Source organism: Vipera ursinii (assembly GCF_947247035.1).
Source record: "Vipera ursinii genome assembly, chromosome: 1".
NCBI lineage: Eukaryota > Metazoa > Chordata > Lepidosauria > Squamata > Viperidae > Vipera > Vipera ursinii.
The window spans coordinates 68,821,911-68,844,456 of NC_139512.1; the positions used below are offsets into that span (position 1 = coordinate 68,821,911).

Genomic DNA, 22,546 nt, shown 5'->3' on the forward strand with positions numbered 1-22,546 from the left:
AGTTCCTGTGGAAATCAATTGGAGCTTTGCTGTTAAGTAGAGGAGTGTAATTGGCCCCTGCAACTTGGAGCATGACATCCTGGTACACCTGCTTTTTGGCTTGGAGCTGGGCAACATCAATCTGCTTCCTGGTGACCTGAGAGTCAAGGTGAATCCATAGGCTATTATTGTACAGACACTAACTTCTTTGCCTAAAGAAGGATGTGTTGTGTCACAGGATGTTCCATGTTTGTTCATGTGGGACTCTCAGTCTCACAGCACCTGAACTGATTGCAGTTCTCTCTATGCATAGTTGTGAGGGTACTTTTCTCTCTGCTTGTTACTAGTTTCGGTTTAATCACTTTGGTGAGCCATAAGAGGCAGAGAAATACAAAAGCTTTGTGTAAGTTTTTCCCCCCTTTCCATTATTTTGTGGAATTCGTAAATGTGGATGTAATAACTTTAATTCAGTGCAGTTTGGTTGTTGACCAAAAGCTGGAGTTTTTAAACATGATGTCACACTTAAATGGCTTTTTAAGGTTTCATGAAGCTATGCATTCCTGAATGTGATGGCAGAGAGGCTGACTAGCTGGCTCATTACCTCCTTCCTGTCCTAGAACTTAGGTTTTTAAGACATGTTTATTCTGAATAAACAAAATAAACAAATTGTGCTAACTTGAATCAGTTGTTAACTGTCTGAGGGCCTGCTTATATTACTTTGGCACCTACCAAAGTGTGGCTCTATCTGTCTGTCTGTCTGTCTTGTCTGTCTATCACATGTACACTGAGTGCTTCTGTATCGGAGACAAATTCCTTGTCTGTTGAATCACACTTGGCCAAATAAAGATTTCAGTTCAAATTTTAATGTATAAAAAGTAAATGTTAGGTGGTGCTGGAAATAATCAAGAACAAAATGGCCTCTGCCGGTTCCATCTTTATATCTCAGGCATGCATCTGAACTCTGGAGGTCCAAGATGTTCCTGAAGAGCAAAAAATAATAATAATGAAAAGTTGGAATCCAGCTCTTCAGTTTTAAGAATCCTCCAGTCTCCCAAAAGAAAAAGAGACCATCTTGTAACCCGAAAAGAACACTGGAGAAATGGTGCACCTAGATTTTTTTAAACTACAGAATAATGTTTCCTGTCTAGATTTGACCACTCTTATCAGTGAGTGGCTCAGTGGGTTAAGACGCTGAGCTTGTCGATCAGAAGGTTGGCCCCTAGAGTTGGAAACGACAAGCACGCATGTGCGGGGGAACCTTTACCTTTACCTCAGCACCATACAGTATAATATCTGCAAGTTGCAGTAAAAATTAGAGCTTGATGTCATCCTTTGAGTACCATGTATATTGCTTTAGTGCCATGAAATAAAACTTTCTCAATTTGATTGTTTCCAATCCATTCTCTTCAGATATGTTACACTTCCAACACTGAGAGGCTGTAGCAAGCAAGATCTCTTTAAGGGATTCCAATCCAGCACATTGAGAGACTGCTTGTTGTAACAATTTTTATGAAGTTTTCAAATTGGTTACAAAATGAACCCTAATGATATTTTGCACAAAAACTTCTAAAGCTTTTCTTCTAAATATGAAGAAAAGATAGTATTGTTTGAGAACTTTTGGTGAGGCCATTTCTGCAGTCTAACACTAAACGTCTAGAAGCCACTAACTGTAAAGCCATAGTTTTTTTTTAAGCACAACAGTGCTGAAATACCATGGCTAATTCATCTGGCATATGAAATTGTGAAAAAAATAGAGTATATTGGTTTTAATAGGGAGTTAAAACATTTTAAAAGACTTGAAATTTAAAAACAGAAACTTGCAAAAACCTCTCAAAGGCAGCTACTGTTTTCCTCTGAAATAATCGGAAATGCAAGGTTCAGTAACCTATGCATGCAAATCTCTTCCTGGATATTATTTTAGCATGCCAAATAACAGTACGATAGTTGAAGTGTGTGCAGGCACAGACTTGGGAGTAGCTTGCATCATTAATGAGACCTGGAGAACTGTGTCTGATTAGTATTAAATGGCTTTATTCAAGGTGAGTCTTGACTTACAAAGTTATAAGAATGCTGTTGGGTTTGAACTTGGAGGGAACAATTAATGCTATTAGGTAAAAATAGCAGATTTCAATTTTAATGAATCAGCTTCCAACAAAGGAATTCCTATCAGGGTGTACTAGAATCTCAAATATAGAAATGTAATATTTAGATGTTTATGGTGTTGGAAGATTGAATTTCAGAGAAAAATTGTTTCTTGATTGATGGCTTGTTGTGTTGAACTGATAGAATGCCAGATGATGGTATTTGGTTGTTGGCATCACACTAATTGGAATGCAGAAGAACAGATTTATACTACTGTGTAGGATAAAATGTTAATTTTGTGTTTAATTTCACAGCTTGTTAGCACAATTTACAAAAGCTTAAAGTGAAAAGGATGAAAGATGTAGGTAACTAGACAGAATTAGATGCATAATTTTTTTTAACCCTTATTGTTCATGTAAATAATGTGCATGCAGAGGGCTATATAATTATTTCTAATGCTGTTATAGTTGGTTGGTTGCATCCCCCCACTTTTATAAAAAAAAGTAATTTGCATTGTTTGAAATATATGGCTCCTGAGATAACCACAGTTGGTCCTCCACTTGCAACTGCAATTGAGCTTAAAATTTCTGTTAAGTGAGACATTTGTTAAGTGAGTTTTGACCCATTGTACGACCTTTATTGCCACAGTTGTTATGTGAATCACTGCAGTTGATAAGTTAGTAACCTTGTTATTAAGTGAATCTGGCTTCGCCATTGACTTTGCTTGTCAAAAGGTGGCAAAAGAGGATCACATGACCCTGGGATGCTGCAGCAGTCATAATTATGAACCAGTTGGCAAGCATCTGAATTTTGATAATGCAATCATGGGGATGCTGCAAAGGTAACTGTGAAAAATGGTCATAAGTCACTTTTTTCAGTGTCGTCGTAACTTCAATCACTAAATGAACTGTTGCAAGTCGAGGACTATCTATAATGATCTTTTGGTTGTATGATGCAAACTTTGGCTATTCATGTACATGTAATTCTCACCGTATTGGCTGCAGCTGGGATCATTAATTCCATCCCTAAATGACACGGTTGTTAAGTGGATAATCAAGTGACCTGCACCCTAGTTATAAAGGCAGTTTGTAAATTTGGACTGCAGTCTTTAAGTGAACCACCTGTGATTGTTACACACTGTTACGTGACTGCAACTTCCTGCTAGTTTCCCCATTAACTTTACTTGTCAGAAGCCAGCTGTGACTGTAACCATCCTAAAGGCTTGGTGGTTGTCAAGGGCCCAAATTGCAATCATATGACTGCAGGGACGCTGTGATGGCTGCAACTTCAAGAACTATCTTATTCAGTGCTGTTACAACCTCAAATGGTTGCTGAATGTATGATTGGTAAGTGAGAACTACCTGTAATAATTTTCCTAATAATTGCTCTGTTACTCTTTGCAGTAAATGTATATGTTGGCTTTTAAAAGTAACAACTTTATTAAGCCTAATTTTGAAGAACAACTGACTTAATTTGATTTGATTTACAACAAATTGTCCTATGCTGCCAATGATGTATTCTAATGGATACAAGGAAACATATTAATAGGAGTGTCAAATGGAAACAAAACTTCAAAAATGCAGAGTGTGGAAATTCTGGAAACTTATATGTGAAAAAGTATATAACTGAGTATAAGCAAATTTTGTCCATAAACTAAGACACCTATTTTATTTAGAGTACCAGAGCAAAATAACAAAGTGTGTTGTGATATCTCAAAGATTAACAGATTTATTGTCACTTCAGTGTTTATTTATTACAATCAAATTGGTAATGGAAGATTTTTTATTAAGATATTAAAAGACCTTTCTGTTTCTGCAGCAGCAGTGTAAAACAACATATTGACTCTGGATGGAAAAATGCCAATAATAATTGGGGTGGAAACCTATTGTACTAACTATATTGTCTTTGTGTCAGCTGACTAATTTTTTTTAAATGTCATAAATGTAGAACTTTAATTCCCCTAAATCGCTATTAAGTGCTTGCATACAAATGAACTGATTAGCCTTAACTAAAAGGCATGAGCATTTCACTATCTCAGCTGGCAATTCTGGGTGTTGTAAGTTAGTATATCTGAAAGACACCCGATTAGGAAAGAGTAGACTATATAAATATATAAAAGGTTTTCTACAGAGACTGAACATGTGTCTGGATGTTTCATGATTAATAATGTAGTGTGTCATATCTACTCTGCACTCTTTACAAATCTAATGCTAATGATATTTAACATAGTCTTTCAGAATTCAAAATAGGTCAGAAAGTCTCAACTCAATTTTTGAAGCTCCAATATCATTGTACTGTAACAAAATTTAAAAGCAAAATGCCAATTTTCATCAATACAATATTTGCTTAACCCCACCATGTTGAAACTACCTGTTTAAGGAAAAGTCTTCCTCAGGGTTCAGTCCAAGCTGAGAATAAACAACATGGCGACTGCTTTAGAAAGAAGGTTGCAGTTTATTGAAGAGGAGAGCCAGACAGGAAGATGGTTCTGGAAGAAAAGAGAGCCCACATGTAGTAGGGAGTGGGTTTTATACCCTCTTGGGCTTTTGTTTGAAGTTGTTTCCTGTTCCTGTTTGTGGCTTTGTATTTCCTGTGTCATGTACTTTGACCTGAGTCTGAGTGTGCCCCTTTGGCATTTGTGGGTTAATCCTATTATGTCCTGTCCCAGAGATTGGGTGGGATAGGTAGATTTTAGGTGTCTTTGTCTTCTAGCAGAAGGGCTACAACCTTCCTGAATGGATTATTTACAACTGCATTTCTACAGAGTGGTTTCTGGTTGGGGGAGGAAGACTTGGGGCTATTAAGAAAAACTGGGCATGCTTTACTGCCTCTTTAAGATCCTTTGAAGAAATATAATATTCTGCCCTTTTAATATTTCCTTCTGGGGGGGGGGCTGACTTCCCACACAGTGCAGACCTCTTCACTCCATGGTGTGAATGTTAGGCTCAAAATTTCAGCTCTGCACATTCCAGTGACACGTGTCATTAGCCGCTCATCTTGGGCTCTTCAGGGGTGCAAAAACAAATTTATGGATATGTTTAGAAAATCCTCTTGATATTTTAATGTTAGGAGAGGGAAACCCTCTCTGCTGCTAGTGATGGATCAGCTTTGCCTTCAAATTCAGATCTAACTTAAAGTGCACAAGCTTGAACTTGCCTTATTTCTCACCTTTGGCCGAGATAATGATTTGCATGGCAGTGGAAAGTCCAAGAAGAACAGAGTACCTTTTAAGTGCAAATATTCACTGCATTTTTGTACAGCCTGATTTCATCATGCAAAACTCCAACACACTTTTAAGGCCTCCCTGGCTTTCAGAGTTTGGCTTGTTATTCTTTATTTTTTGTGATCAGCAGCAGCAAAAGGGCTGTGGGAATACAAATCTGAGCACTTTTGGCTAGCTTCATGTTATTCCAACTGCATGGCTGGCGTAAACACAGCTTTCTGTTGCTAGCAACTCCCTTCTTGTCAGCTGCAAAAGAGAAGCTGAAAATAGCCTAGTTAACAGCTCTGTTAATTGTTAGCAACTAACTTGCTTCCAAAAGAAAGGAATGCTTACATTTGTGTCAGAATTACCTTCTTCTGGTCCTATTTACAATATACTAGACAGCTCAAATTACAGACTCTCTTAATGCTCAATCAAACATTAGTATCTCATTTGCTAGAGTGAGTTTGAGTTCTAAAGTAATAGGCAGCTAGAACAAATACATGCTATAAACCTAATTCTGCCAAAATTTGCTGCAGTGCTTCCCTTTATTTACAGTGCTCCTGACTGGGTGTTTGCAGTACATTACTCATATGTAACAGGAAGTCAGATTTATTACCACCAAGCAAGTGTCCTGTTAGGCGCTACTGTTACTCCAATTTAGCTCTGCTCTTCATAACAACTGTACAACTCTAGAACCCTGCAGTGGCTTGTTTGCTTTTGCATGCTAAGGCCCTGTTACTTTTGTGATAAGGCAACATTAAAAGTCAGGATTTGTTCTTAGCCTCTGACTGGTTGTTAATGTCCCAAGAAATGTTCCTGGTTGTAGACTTCCTGATTTTAGTTTGATGTTCCTGAAGATAAGTTAAACAACTAAGCTGTGTGTCTTAGATTAGAATGTCTGCTTCATAGCCTTAAGATGGCTAGTATTTTAAACCAAATATAGACATCACAGCACAGTTCTGATTTTCCTTATTTATATGCCTCATTATATTGTTTAAGTTATTAACGGTACAGTACAGTGTATTCAGTCTTTTTTATTCATGATTATCTGTCTTAACTTCCCCCAAATGCCATTTATTAATTGTTTTATGTTAAGCAATTTGAGAGTTCTGTTCACTTTTCTGTTGTGGATTTGTCTTCTTGCAAGAATACCTTTTACACATCCTGCTGTGTTGCATTCTTCTCATTTATTGCTCTTAAGAGTATCTTCAGTCTCCCTTACTCTTTTTGAATACTCAAAGCAGAACAGTGTCCACTTCAGTGGATGAATAATTCCTTCAACAGACAGTAGTAGGGAGCTAAAAACCATTTAAAAATCCTAAGTGACAATTATTCTATGTTGTGAATAAACAGTGATTATAAGAAGAGACTAGAGGAATATGAGACAGTAGGCTTCACTGACCTATCATTTTACAAATAGAGTCCTTATGGGTGTAGCTTTCCCCAACTTCCTGTCTTCCATCTCCCATAATTCTTCACCAGCATGGGAATTTGAATCCCCCATTTTGAGAAGGAATGAGGCCGGGAAAGGCTGGTATTTCGTCTTACTATGTTGAAGTACATTTACTGTTATTTTAACCTCTAGTTCTGCCCATATATCTTTCTGGTAGTGTGTGCCAGTTGCCAGAGCATTTTGAAGGATGGAAAAGGAAGACAGTATGGCTGTCAGAGTAACTGCAGATTGAGGTGCTCTTTCCCTTCTTTCAAAAATAGACTGTGGAGTTGAACTATCTTTTATAATAGTGAAATACTATTCTCCCATCTTTCCAGAAATGGATATTGTACAGTAGTGGTAGGGCACCTTCCTCCAAGTTGTTTATTTTTTTTTCTTTTGTAGACTAAATTACACTCTTGTCATTTTGTGGTGTTCTTCTAACCAAGTACTAATGAGATCCAACTCTGCTTAGCTTTCTATGATTGGCCAAGATCCGTTGGGTGTGTCCTATGCTGTGTAAGTCTGCATTAATTCTTCATCCAGATGCTTAATAAACATTTAAGGAGTAACTTGGATTGTGTTAGTCACTAAGAATTTAACTTGAGTTTCAAGTTATCTGTGTTTATATTACTGTTGAGGTATACAGTATCCCTTGACAAGAGAAGGAAGATCATCTGGCTTATCTATAGTAAAGTCTGTTTTCCACAAATTTTCTCCTGTCATGGAGAGCTGATAAACCAAACTCAACAAAGGCTCACAGGCGTTGTAGATATGCATTGACCGTGCCAGTGTTCACAACAGGTATCTTATAGATAGATGTTTTGGACTTAAAGTCTTCTAATTTTTTTTTAATCCCATTTATATCCCGCCCTTCTCCGAAGACTCAGGGCAGCTTACAATCTAAAGCACAAATCAATGTGCTTCACAATAGCCTTCATTCTATGTATAAGCCTGCTTATTAGGGCTTTCACACACACACCCAGCGGCATTATTACAAAGTCAGCTTATTGCCCCCAACAATCTGGGTCCTCATTTTACCTACCTCGGAAGGATGGAAGGCTGAGTCAACCTTGAGCCTGGTGGGACTCGAACCTGCACTAATTGCAGGCAGCTGGTGTTACTTAAGGAGGCATTAGCCCACTGCTCCACCAAGGCCAGTATTATAAGGCATTATGAAACTAGTACAACACATCTGAAGGAGGTAGCTCCCAAAAGAATTGTGTTCATTATAGTAGTGCAATCTTTTTTTTTTAAATCTAAAGTTAAACTAATGGTCTTTTGGTTGTTTGCAATATTTGTCCTTGAATCAGTGGATTCTAGTTCAGTGCACAACAGATATAAAAAAAACCATTCACACTATACATCCTTTTTCACAACTATAAGCTGAGCGCTCTCAAAGAGCTGTACTCTCTAAAACGCCAAAGCCAGTAGAAAATATGTTAACCTCTTCTGTAAAAATGCGTAATGCCGGTTTTGTTTGCTCCATGTCGGAGAGGAAATTTCTGAGCTGTCCTTCAGGCATGCTCAGGCTCAACTTTACTTTGCAGTTAATAGCAAAATTCAGTTTCTACTGAAGCCCCCTTGAGTGACAAAGATCGATCAAGGAATAGTCACAATAAGCTTCTGCTCTTTAAAAGAGACTGCATAACTTAGATCATACCCTTCTGAGCCCCCAAATCACAAGGCCTTTTTCCAGTCAGGATTTACTTTTTTGTCCATCATCTGTCCTTGTACTGAATCTGAATCCTGGCATTGCTTTAGTGAACCCTGCCGTGAGAGCTCAGCGCTCAAGGTGAGAGATCAGCTTAACTGTGATTGTATTGACAAGACTCATTTTTTTTCTCCTCCTTTATCATGGACTGGGTATGATTTTCCCTCTTCTCCCCCTGCCAGTTGTTCTTTTGTGGTGAAATGAAGCAACAAAGGCTGGAGGGTGAAGATACCTCCATGTGCAGAGAGGTTTCATTTCCTTAGTCAAGCCTCTAGAGTCTAGGGTATAGGAATGCTGCCATCACTCCACTTCAGGCAGCAGTAGGCGGTGAGTGGGAGGAGAAAGGCTGCTTGCCATCTGCAAGAATTTTAATCATGCTTAGCATTCACATAGCCTGAATTGGTTGAATTTCATTAATTGGATCGATAGGAATTTGCATGTGGAAGCATATTTTCAAACCACAAGGGATGTGGGGACTTCTGGCAAATTTTGACCCATTTATCCAAGCATACACTTGCCTGTCACTTATTCCTCTCATTTGGAGCAGTATCTGTTGTGATATGTGTCAGTTTTCATGGCTCCATGTGAGAAGAATAACACATTTTGCTAAGGCTACTTTGTCAATGTCATGGATCAGATCCTGACTTCTTATAGAACAGCGGATTCCTTCTCTGCTAAAACTTAATAATGTTTGGGGCACTAATGAAATTGATTCTTATTTTATCTTATTGATTTGTATCCCATCTTATTTCCCTGAAAGAGAATTTAAGGCAGAAAACGAGCATGAAAGAAAGAACAATAAAAATGGTAGGCACCCAATATTTAACCATAAAAGCTATATTGCATTCAAAGTGTGCTTTTAACCTAATCTCTGGTTTATAGCCCTTGAATATAGTAGCTTGAATACATTAATAAATTCATATAACACTGTTGCAGTATGCTTCCTTTCTTCAACACGTATAAACATTACTTGCTGAAGTTTACAGGATATGGCTAAAACAAAGCAAAAATGCAGGCTTTGTGTCACTTGTTTTTAAAGTCAGTATATTTCTACTGATAACGAAAATGGATTTAGGGACTAATTTCCCTGTTGTATAATGGAGAATGGTTCATTTTAAAAAATGTAATAATGTAAAAAAAATTGTATAATGGAGAATGGTTCATTTTTAAAAATGTAATAATGTAAAAAATTGTGGTAGACCATAATGAGGGAATGCTATTGTATTTGTGTCTTGTTTATGGATGTTCTTTGTAAAAGAACCTGGTTGGTTATGGTGGCAGCAGAATCCTAATTAAATAGGTCCAACAGAGTCCCCAATTACAGATACTCTGTGGCAGCAGGTCTCAAATTTTCTGCATTTCTGACCATTAAATATTTGGGAAATGCAAATACTGCCCAATAAACGAATATCCCATTTATTCATTTTCAGCTTTAAACTATGCAAATGCATGTTAACTCAAGATCACATGAAGTGGTAATACCACTTTACAGTGCCTTGGTAAGGCCACACTTGGAATACTGCATCCAGTTTTGCTCGTCACGATGTAAAAAAGTTGTTGAGGCTCTAGAAAGATTACAGAGAAGAGCAACAAAGATGATTAGGGGACTGGAGGCTAAAATGTATAAGGAACGGTTGGTGGAATTGGGTATGTCTAGTTTAGTGAAGAGAAGGACTAGGGGTGACATAATAGCAGTGTTCCAATATCTCAGGGGTTGCCACAAAAAAGAGGAAGTCAAGCTATTTTCCAAAGCACCTGAAGACAAGCAACAGATGGAAACTAATCAAAGAGAGAAGCAACCTGGAACTAAGAAGTTTCCTGACAGAACAATTAATCAGTGGAACAACCTGCCTCCAGAAGTTGTGAATGCTTCAACCCTGGGAAGTTTTTAAGAAGAGACTGGACAACCATTTGTCTGAAATGGTATAGGGCACAGTCCGCAACCCGTGGCTCCGGAGCCACATGCGGCTCTTTCAGCCGTCTCCTGCGGCTCCCAGTCCTCTGCCATGTGCAGTCCCCCCCAAAAAAAAGTGGGACTAAAAAAGTTCAACCAATCAATTCAAATATGCAGGGTAGGTGCATATCTCGCCTTGTCTCCACTCTTCAGTCAAACCCTGTTCTGCAAATGCGCGCATGTACGCACATGTGCACACATTTTTTGCGGCTCCCAGTTTTTCCTTTTGTGAGGGAACCGGTTCCGAGTGGCTCTTTCACTGTTTCAGGTTGCTGACCCCTGGTATAGGGTTTCCCTTTCCCTTCCATCATCATCATCATCATCATCACTAGTATAATTATATAGTTGTGGGAAAAGTAATGAAGATAGTTGGGTTTGTGTGTCCTTTCCCAATCTGTCCAGGTTTAAATGTTTTTTATTTCTCAGTGTTGTATCCCCAAATTCAGTGCAGAATTAAATATTACTACTAGAAATAATTTGTGTACCCCATATCATAATTGTCATCTAATAGTAACATCTCTTAGCATAAATCTGCTGGACAGGGATGTTCTTCAGTAGAACTTTCTTGAGTAATATGTCTTTTCTATCGGAAAGATATCTTCACAGAGAAAGAACATTTGATCATATGATTACATCTGGAAGAGCTGTGTAACATCAAAGCACTGACAGGTAGTGAATTTGGGGAGGCAGGAACTTAAGTGGTGAGCCAGCTGACTGGAGAGGACCATCTGTATGTATCATTAATGTCTAAGGTCCAGTTATTTAAGAATTTCTGCTGTATTGGAATACAGAGTTTCTCAGTGTATGATAGGAAAGGAGAAAGCATATGAGCCCTGGTATCGCTGTAGCATATGTTCCCCCCCCCCCCCATTAACAGGGCTAATGCTTCAAGCAAAGGTCTTATTTCATGGAATTATTTGATCTGGCAAATAGCAGAGATTGAATCTCGGATCTTTTACATGTGGACTGTGTGTTTTATGCTGGCTTGTGGTCCCTTCCATATTAATCTACCCTGCAATCTTTTTATACCACTTGGCCATGATAGTCCATGCATATGTTACTATTCTAACCATGCTAACCTTGTAGTTAAGAAGAAATATAAAGTAGGACTAAGTGACTTCTACTAGAATGAGTTTTAGTTCCATCAAATTATCTGGAATTTGATACGATGATAGTAGAACCAAGTGAAATATTAAAGTCTTGCCAGTAAGTCATAAAAGTGCTTAGCTTAGGGATATTGTTTTATCAATGTGCTTTAACCACACAATCTTTATATAAGCCTTTTGGAGCTTATTGTTTGTGAATGTTTCAGTGCCTGGGGTGTGACTCTTAAACTTGAGCACAAGTGATCACTTAAGTGGTAATTAACATGGTTCTTTGATTATCTAACATATTAGTTTCTTTGCTAAGGTGGAGGAGGAAGTCAAATGGTACAAAAATTATGTGTTCATTTGCCCCATTTCTTGAAGAGAATGACTAGATTGACATATTCTGCCTAGCCGTAAATTAGTTTGTTTGATTTTTTTTCTTATTTAGCCAAAACTTCATTATGACATAGAAAACATGGACTAGTAGAATGTGTGAACTAGGGCAATATTTTATTTATATTAGACATGTTAAAACATACATAGTAGTTTTATTACTTATTTTAGGTTTCTGTACAGATAGTCCTCTACTTTTGACCAACACTGAACCCCAAATTTCTGTTGCTAAGCAAGACAGTTGTTAAAGTGAGTTTTGCCACATTTTACAACCTTTCTTTCCACAGTTGTTTAAGAGCCTTGGTGGAGCAGTGGGCTAATGCCTCCTTAAGTAACACCAGCTGCCTGCAATTAGTGCAGGTTCACATTCCCACCAGGCTCAAGGTTGACTCAGCCTTCCATCCTTCCGAGGTAGGTAAAATGAGGACCCAGATTGTTGGGAGCAATTAAGCTGACTTTGTAATAATGCCGCTTGGGGTGTGTGTGAAAGCCCTAATAAGCAGGCATATACATAGAATGAAGGCTACTGCTAAGCTTGTAAGCCGCCCTGAGTCTTCGGAGAAGGGCGGGATATAAATGGAATTAAAATAAAAATAAATAAAAAAGAGAATCACTGCAGTTATTAAGTTAGTTACATAGCTGTTAAGTGACTCTGGCTTCCCCATTGACTGTTGCTTGTCAGAAGGTCACAAAAGGTGATCACATGATTCCAGGACGCTGCAACCATCATAAATATGAACCAGTTGCCGAGCCTCTGAATTTTGATGACATGACCGTGGGGATGCTGCAAACAGTCATCAGTATGAAAAATGGTCCTAAGTCACTTTTTCCATGCTGTTACAACTTCAAATGAAGAGATCCCATTCTTTAAAGGGCTTGTACAGGAATCAACTTAAGATTCAGTTCTCTATATACTTATTTGGGATTTCACTGAAATTTCATGGCATGGGGTGAGGAAATCTGGGGGACTGCTTTTCCTTGATTACATCTGCTTTCTCCCCCCCCCCCCATCAGATTTGGCAGAGAAGGCATGCTTTGGGTCCCATCTGCCAGGGAATTATATCTGGCAGGTCCCAGGAGGAGAGTCATCTCTGCCATGTTGATGGCCTTGTGGAATCTCCTCCCCCCAGTATGATTAACTCTATCCCTCTCCATATTCTGTAGTTCCTCAAGACATGGCTCTGTATCTGGCCTGGGGGGTCCCAGGAATGGTGAGCTTTTGCAATGGCTCCCTTACGGCGGTTAATATCCATTCCTGTGCCTTTTTTAATAGTTCTTTTTAAAGTGTGGTTGTTTCTTGTATTTATTGTTTGTAATTAAGCGTTGTGTGCATAGTTGAAGTTAGTCCTGAGTAAACATATATAGGATTACATTATAAAGGGTATATATAAGTCTGCTTATGACTATCAACATAATTAGGAATAACTGGAATAGCAGTTGAAATTGAGGAGGAGGATTGCAGGAGGCTCTTGACAGATGGGCAGCAAATGAAGCATAATGTTGTTAGAGGTGGGGATATGAATCTCGTGATTGAAATAGAAGATATGTAAAGATTAAAAAGAATATAAAAGAACAGGACTCATTTTTCAGAATTGTTTTTAAAAATTGAGGGACGAAATCTTGTATAACTATAGGAGAGTTAATGTGAGGGGACATTGTTTAAATTGTGTAATTTTGGCAAATATTTTAACTCCCAGCTGACCTATTTCTTGTTTATATGCCAGATTTTTATACCATGGTACTTTACATATCAAGCTAAAGCATCTGCGATCAAACCAGTGCTGAATAAAATCAATATCTAGCTGCAGAAGGGAAGCATATCCAATAATATTGCAACAAAGCAGGGAAAGTAAACAGTATATCTGGAGGTCTTTGTTAAATAGGAACAAGCAGAAAATGAAAGCTCCTGGGGCACCATTTTGGGATGCATCATTGTAACAGTTCATTTTCTATGATAGGAACATTCTGGAACAATTCTCCCTTCAAAGATCATAATGATCCCAACCCTTTTATAAGGCCACGAAGACCTGATTGGTTATGGGCCTAATGCCCTGACTATGTTAAGGGTCACATTTCTTGGCTATATTAACATCTGTGGCAAGAGTTAGGGTTTTTCTATTCTGTATTTGTTCTGTATTATTTTATATTTTTATGAGGTACGCAACCTAGAGTCATTTGATGAGATGGATGTAGAAATCAGGTAAATAAAAATAAATTTAAATATTCACAAAGTATTCTGCAGATCCATAGAAAAGAAAAGTCCATATTTAGGCAACAGTTTTTATTAAAACCATTCAAAATATAACATTTTGAGGCATTCATGCTTAAAGATTTTTCCATAGTCAAGTGGTAGAAAATTCAAGGAACTGTGGAGAAACAATTAAAAGAAGACTAGAGCATAAGTTGTGGCAATGCTATCTGCAACTTAGACCTGATCTCACTTGGAAAAATGCTGAGTAAACATATTAGTTACTTGTATTTGTTGGGCATGTGAAGTTGCACCTTATGTTCTGGAACAACAAAATAATGGCTGAGTTCAATTTTAAAATATAAATATCAATTATAAATCAGGGTGGATAATGATCGATGATTTTTTTTAAAAAAATTTTGAAATTTAAATCAGATTTTTTATTTTTTATCAAATTTAATAAAATGCTTTTGGAGTAAAAATCTAAATATAGTTTTCTGTTTAAGATACATTAATAATTTAGTTTATTCAGCATGAAATGGAGCTTAGTTATGTAGGATGAGGCTGTATATTCTGCAATATTTACATTTTTGGTAAACTCAATGAATCCAAGCTCTGCAAGCTGAGATAACACGCACTGTATTGATGCATTCACACAATTTTACAGTAAATTGAATTTTTTGTGTCTTGAGCAAAATAGTTGATTTGCAAATTAAGCAGAGAACAGAAGCAAGGATAATATGGCAATTGATTAATTTTAATTGGTGCACTAAGCAAAAATGAAAACAGAGAATCTGAACTTTGTTATGTTGCCCAATGGAACCCTTAAAATGTAAATTTTTCTTCAGGTAGTAAAAAAATTCTTGTGGTAGACTGTATAGTATCCTGAATGGTGAAATGTAAAAGTTGCTCCTTCAGATATGCTGGAAGACAATAGTTATCCATAGGGATTGTGCTAAATAAAAGTGCCACGTTTTCTCAGTTTGAGTCATGATCATAGTTAACTCGCTATTATGTTCAGATTTTCTCGTGATTCTCATTGAACTGAATAGAAATAGCTTTTGAATATGTAACATCTGTATTATCTTAAAAAAAACCTAGTAAGACGTGTCAATATTTTCCTCATAAGTTAGTTTCAGACTGAGAATTGGCTTGGCAAATTATGTGGCGGACAAAAGACAAAGTGAGAATGTAAAACACATTCTTCTGTGTAATGTTTAATTATGCCTTTTGCTCCCAAAGAACTGATAATGGTATACTGGTTGAAATGCAAAACATCTCAAATTTGAACCACATCATTTCAAGTTTAAAACATTTGTTTTTAATGGGAAGCTTTTGTTTTACGTTTTTTTTGATCATCTTAGAATATTATAAGCTTAAAACTTCCAAAATGATTAAAGCCACCTATTTCAAGTGCAAAATATATGTTTCATACTTGTTGAAGGAAAAGCAGGTATTTCAAATTTTGAGTTTTTTGGGGGGAAGGGCTTCTGAGGAAGAAACAGCAAACTGAAGACTGCTCTACTCTCTGGAAGAATGAAGTGCCGATGAGTAGACCAGCTCTTTGTAATTCCTTTCCAGATGAGATGACTTCAGATTACCCACAAGCGCTCTACACAGGTAGCTCTTGACTTACAACAATTGAGCCCAAACTTTCTGTTGCTAAGTGAGACATTTGTTAAGTAAGTTTTGCCCCATGTTACAACTTTTTCTTGCCACAGTTGTTAAGTGAATCACTGCAGTTGTTAAATTGGTAACACAGTTGTGAAATGAATCTGGCTTCCCCATTGACTTTGCTTGTTAGAAGGCTGCAAAAGGGGGATCACACTTGGGGCATCTCAACCGTCATAAATATGAGTCAGTTGCTGAGTATCTGAATTTTGATCACTTGATTCATAGGGATGCTGCAACGGTCATAAATGTGAAAAATGGTCATAAGTCAGTTTTTCAATGCCATTGTAGCTTTGAATCGCCACTAATGTATTGTAAGCCAAGGACTACCTGTACATTTGCTACCTTCAAGGAGACTGAAAAAGCTCTGGGAGACCAAGGGAAATTATACTGTGGTCAGTGCCTTTAAGGATACTGGGTTCACATGCTTTCTTTTCTAATCCCTTTTGGAAATTATTGTTTAAATGTTTTTCAGCTACTAGGAACCTTTGTATTGACAAGTCTGAAAACACTGGGTGAATTTCCTTCAGTCCTTAGTGAAATAGGTTTTAAATACAAGTTTTAGTACTTAAACATTATTTTGGAATAAACAGCAGAAGAATGATTAGAACTTTGATCTTAGAAAGTTACAAACGGACTTGAAATAAGATTTTGGAATCAAGTATAAGAATCCCTTTTTGTTGGAAAATGCTTTTTCAGTTCTTAAAAACAACGCGATAGGATGGGATCTGTATCCACTTGGTGATCAAAGAAGTCAACATGCCACCTGCAATGCATATTAAAAAGGGGCAGGACTTTAGTCATGCCATCAGAGAATTCTTATTGATTTTTTAAAATCTTTCTTTGAAAGAAAATATTCACCTATCTATTTTTATTTAAAACATTAGGTTTTCATACAATATAATGCAATTGTGTCTGAGTTGACAAATTGTGTAGGATTTAGAGAAAAGCATCAGGAATTACATTAGCTTATAACTTACAGAAAGTCGTATACAATGTTTTGAGAAAAAAACCTTTTATAGCCAAGCCTAGATTACTGTAAAAAACATTTTATGATTTTTTTTTCTTGCTTGGAAATGAATTTATAAATTGGAAAGCACTAGCTTTGGAAGAAAAATTGGAGGGGAGCAGAACCCAGTGCTTAAATGATATTTATTACTCTCTGTAACTTATTTAATAATTTATATTTCTCCATAAACACATAGGTATGTTCGTATTTGGGATTGTAGGCATGCAAAAATAGTTTCTTTTGTGGGAATGTGCTGTCAGCTGTTATTCTGGTTTGTATATGATTATTCCTGAATGTAACAACACACAGAATTGAGCTGTCAACCCTGTTTTCTCCACATATGGTGCAAACAAAATGACTCTGTATGATATCAACATTTCTTGGGGAAAGGTAAGTTTTGCAGACCCTGATGATATTTGTACAATTAAAAAAAACCCGTGTGAGATTGGTTGTCCTGAGAGTCAGTATAACTGGCTCAAAGCCACACCATGAATCTCTGTGCCTAAAGATGGACTTGAACCTAGTTCCCCCCCCTTCCTAGGCTAACACCTTCACCACCTCACCTCCTAAACCAATAATGAAGGACAGTGGTTGGGATGATGATTTCAAGAGAAGTTCCATCTTCAGGGAAAATATTCCACAAAATTCAGGAGCAGAAACTAGGAAGCACTGATTCCCAGAGGTATTTGATGAACTGTTATAGAGATGTTCTGACAAAAGGAAGCCTTCCTTGGCTCCTAAGTGCTGCATTAATCCTTCAGGAACTCCAGGACAGTTGTTTGTTTTAATTGCAAATGTGCTGGTTTGGGCAAAGCTGTCTCGTCTTAGAAACCACATTCTGTAGATGTAAAAAGAAAAATGAAAGTAAACTGAAAGTGATCTATGTGGGTTAGAAAGGGTTAGTAGCATTGAAGAAGTTTCTGCTGCTTGGTAGAGAAATCAAAGCAAAGCAGAGATGGGAGATTTGCGTATTCATCTCCAAGTGAGAGGGTGACCTGAGGGCAGAATTAGCATGCTATACTGGGGAGGGGAGGGGAGGGAGAGGAGAAATAGTTTAAGGGAAAGACTTGCAGAAGATGGCTTATACCTTCTATGGTTACTGTTTGGGGGCATTGGTTTGCCGTTATCTGACACAACAAGTCTTAGTTTTTTTCCTTCTGAGAAAAAGTTGTAGCTTCACATCCAGTCAGTATTTACCGTGAACTTGGTGCAACTTGTGAATAAGCCATACACAAAGAGAACTTTTTACTTTTGCCTAATTGAGGTGCTTTCACAGCCTGGAGAGAGTCTAAATGCCTGCCGTGGCCTTTTCTCCAGCTAGTACACCAAATGCAAGTACAGTATCAGTTGCATTTGAAGCAGACATTTTCCACCTCTGTGTGTGTGTGTGTGTGTGTGTGTGTGTGTGTATGTGTGTGTGTGTGTGTGTGTGTGTGTGTGTGAGAGAGAGAGAGAGAGAGAGAGAGAGAGAGAGCGCACATACTTGTGTGTCAGAGATATTTTTGAACTCCCAAGCAGAGAGCTTTTCAGCCTTGGTGAAGGAACGCCCTGGCTTGCTAATGCTGGGTTGCAGGGCGCCTCTGCTTGCAGCCAGTGTGGAGGAGGGAAGGTTCACCAAGGGTAAGCAGAGGAGGAAGTGAGTCAATGACACGGTTAGCCTGTGGTCCACGTGCAAGGAAATAGAGATGGTCTGGCCCTGGGAAGTAGATGTTGCAGAAGGTTTCCTGCACTTGCTTCATTCTCCCTTTGCTTCAGGTGCAGGCTTTGGCTGCCCAAAAAAATGAGAAGACCTGCTAAGAGCAGTTGAAGGAGAAATAACTTTTTTATTTTTAAGAGTTGGTGTGAAAGTGAAATGACTATATAGATCAGGAGTCCCCAACCTCTGGGCTGCGGGAGAGATGGGCAAGCACGTGGATTTCAATCTCCACTTGAGGGATCAGCGAACAAGCATGCACGAAGCTCCACTCACACAAGTGGAGCTTTGTGTGCGAGGACCTTCACACTCAAACGCAAGCACCTGCCCCTCACACAAATGGAGCTGTGCACGCATGCATGTGCCTGCCACTCATACATCCTCACCCCCATTCCTGTGCCGGACTGGGCTGCCAAGCTGGAAAGGTTGGAGACTGTTGATACAGATAAATCCATCGGATGTCTGTTTGAATGCGGAATCTACTATGCAAGCCCAATATTCTGTATAGACAACAGCATATATTTTAATATCATGCATTGCTATTGTACAGGTAATCTTCAACTTACTTATGTTGCTAAACAAAACATTTATTAAGTGAATTTTGCCCCATTTTATGATTTTTCTTGCCATAGTTGTTAAGTGAATCACAGCAATTGTTAAGTTAGTAATATGATTAAGTGAATCTGGCTTCCCCATTTATTTTGCTTGTCAGAAGGTCACAAAAGGGAAATCACATGATCCCGGGATAGAACAAATGCCATAACTATGAATCAGTTGCCAAAGTTGCGAATTTTGCTGACATGACCATTGGGATTGCTGCAACAGTTGTAAGTGTGAAAAATGATCATAAGTCATTTTTTTCCAATGCTGTTGTAACTTTAAACGGTCACTTTAAACGGTCACTAATGAATTGTATATTGAGGACCACCTGTGGTTGTATTCTTTCAGTTGTGTTCGCTAATAACATTTTCTTCATCTCTAATTTTCCCAGATGGATTAGACAAGTATTTTAGAAGAATTGAGTTATTTGTTTACCTGTGCTGGAGGTAAGCTGAGTCAGGACTGTGGTCCAAGTTGACCCCAAATATTATGTTAAAGTAGGCTTTTCAAATTCCTTCTGTTTCTCTTCACACATCTCACCCATTCTTTCTTTTGTTGTGGCTATTTGCCTTTGTAAAGGGAAAGCTTGTAGACAGCCTTCTTTTGTATAGAAACTGGGAGACAGTTGCATTACAATCAGTTTCCTTGTGTGGTCTTGAAAAGAGGCCAGATCCAAGTTGTCTTATTACAGTTGGTATTACTTTTAATTAACCTTAATATATGTGTACAACATTTAGCTAAGTGTTAGTGATTATCTGGGAGTGGCAACAATTTAGAAGGAGGAAAGAACCCATTGGCGCTCTTGACATTATGAAGTTGGGGGAAAAATAAGTGGACTTCCCCTTATGCCTTCAACAATAGTTGAATTGAAAATCAGCTTGTCCAGTGTGGATCTCCCCTGCTGTGTACACATGGGTGCTTCTCTAGGAAGAGTGTCTGGACTGGGGCTTCATCAGTAGTTTTATTAGTTTTGCTTTTTTTGGTTGACATTGATGGTAATCTCCATACGTGAAAAGTATTACGCCTCTCTGAAATGGACGCTGCTTACACTGGAAATAGATTAGAGCATATATGTGTGTATATAGTATGGTTAGGTGTGTGGTCATGTATGTGTTCCACGTTGAAAGCGGGCAACTAAATTTCATTTTTGATGTGTGCCGTTGTGCCCACAGTAAAAAAAAATCACAATAAAGGTTTTCTTATCTTAGCTAGAAACCTCCGTTGTGTTGATTAGATAGGACCCATCCTCAGAACAGAAGTTCCAGGAAGCAGGATCTCAGCTACTCTCTTTTCATACTGGTTTTCCTAGTATATAATGCACGACATTGTGGATCTGCCTAATGAATACTTAGCCACCTTTCAGGAGCAGCTCAAAATGTATCATTTGAGTTCCAGAGTTGTTTATTAGCATTGTGCATCATACAACAGATTAAAAAGTCATGAATAATCTTAACATTTGGGTGTCTAGAACTAATACTGTTGTCAGCTAGGGCTCTGTAAAAGGAAAATTGGAATAGTGTATTAGTCTACTACATTAGTGTATATGTCTGTCTCAGTTTAATGGTAGGTACATTCCAGTTTCCTTCGATTAAACAATGTTATCTGTTAGGACCTTGGAAGCATGCTTTCTCTATTTCTCCCAGTGCCTGCTCTTTATAATGTTGTTTTTCTGCTAACAAAGATCTAGGCCTAGGGAAAAATGCCATCCTTTATCTGTGATTTGTCACTGAATTGTGCAATCCCGAGGATTCTAAAATTGTAGAAATGAATTTGGGAATTGCATGAGGCTTGTAGTTTGCCTGCCTGGGGTTAGTTCTTTGGGTTTAGCATTATATTTGTAACAGGCCACTGTCAAATTTTGTTCAGATGCTCTAAACTGGCACATTACCTGTGAGCAGTAGAGACTGCCTATCTCCTCTGTAAATAAATGGCATTAATTGGTTGTCCATAAATAAAGTTTCATTCTCTGCAATGGAAAGCCTTGATATATAGATATATGCAGTGTCTTCCACATACATTGGCATTATGTAGAAGCCTTTTTGCAGTGGTAATTTAAGAAGCCATGGTTGAAAACAGCTTATGCCTTAAGTGTAGTGAACAAATCCATTTTTAACTTCCTTGAAAGGCAGCACAGGTTGTCCTCATTTAGCAACTGCCTTGTACAGTGACTGCAGTTACAGCAGTGATGAAAAAGTAACGCTTCACTAGTCTTGACATATATGGCATTTGCAGGTTTGTAAAGCAAAGGAAATAAGAAATAAAATTAGAAACACAGTCACGGTTTTACTTAGTGACATCTACACTTAATGACCAAGTTGAGTTGCTAAATCAGGACTACCTGTATTTTGGTCTGCTTTAAGTAGAGAGATCCAGAAAATGTAAAGCTTTTGGATGTCTTACTCTTAAAGCAGTTGCCCAAGTTAAGAAAAATGTATATATCAGGTTTTGCTTGCTGTTTTACTATTTTTTTTAATACAAGTTTTATTGATTTTTTTAGTTTTACATCCAGGTATTTATGAAGCAATACAGTGGTTGGGTAGTTAAAAGTAAACAATAGTAAATAACAAAGTCATTTATAGATAGGTCAAATTACATCAACGAGAATTCCCTCTCCAATTCCCTTAGTTATGATAGCATAGTCAAATTAATCAAATTAATACATTTCTAATTATAACACAATCAATTAGAACAATTTTCAGTATATTTTCCCATATACATATCCATGTCCTGTTTTTACATTTTACCTAATTGGAATAAGATATTCCGAACTAGCCTATAATATATAAAGGAAAACTCAATTTTCGGGTAGTCCACATTTCCCCATTTCATTATATAGTAATTATCCTGTCTAAAATACATATATTGTTCAATTTAGTGCATTCTTATGTTATACAAATTTATTCTATTTAACATCTTAATAGTTCACTAATTATTGAAAAAATATCTTTTGTTGGATCCTTCCAAATTCTGTAAAATAAGTCAATTCTAATAGCTAACTTTCTTTTCCTTTAAAGGTCTAAAAGTTAAGTATAAAGTCAATGTGTATCTTTTAAAGATTCCCCTTAGCCCATTAAGAATTTTTTTTAGCTCTATCATTACAACAAATATATTCTATTTAACATCTTAGTAGTTCATCCATTTTTAAAATAATATCTTTTATTATATCATTGCAAATTCTACAATATAATTCAAAGTTATGTTCTGATAGCTAATCTATTTCATTATATAGTAATTATCATTAGTAGTAAATAGTGTAGTAGATCCCCATAAAAATATACAATAAAAAGTTTGTAGTGGCCCCAAAATTTCAGAGGTATAGGATAAAGTTGCTTAATTATTTAGCTTAGTCATTTGATTTCTTTTGAGGCTTTAAGGTTGCAAATCCCCAAGTAAGCAGTGTCCGAATTTTCAAGAACGGGGAAAAAGATATTCAAGAAAAGCCCACAGGAAAGTAATTAGGGGAAGTAAGAAGGGTAAGGTCTCACCCAAATCCTTCAGATTGCTTCGTTGTGCTTGATAGTGATTTTGGCTTTCGGCA

General features: G+C 37.4%; 1 protein-coding gene across 4 annotated transcripts in view; it reads left to right on the top strand.

Annotated features, from left to right (window-relative positions):
* The window catches only part of MIDEAS (mitotic deacetylase associated SANT domain protein), an 81,005-nt gene that overhangs the window by 23,392 nt on the left and 35,067 nt on the right, over positions 1-22,546 (top strand). The window lies entirely within an intron of this gene.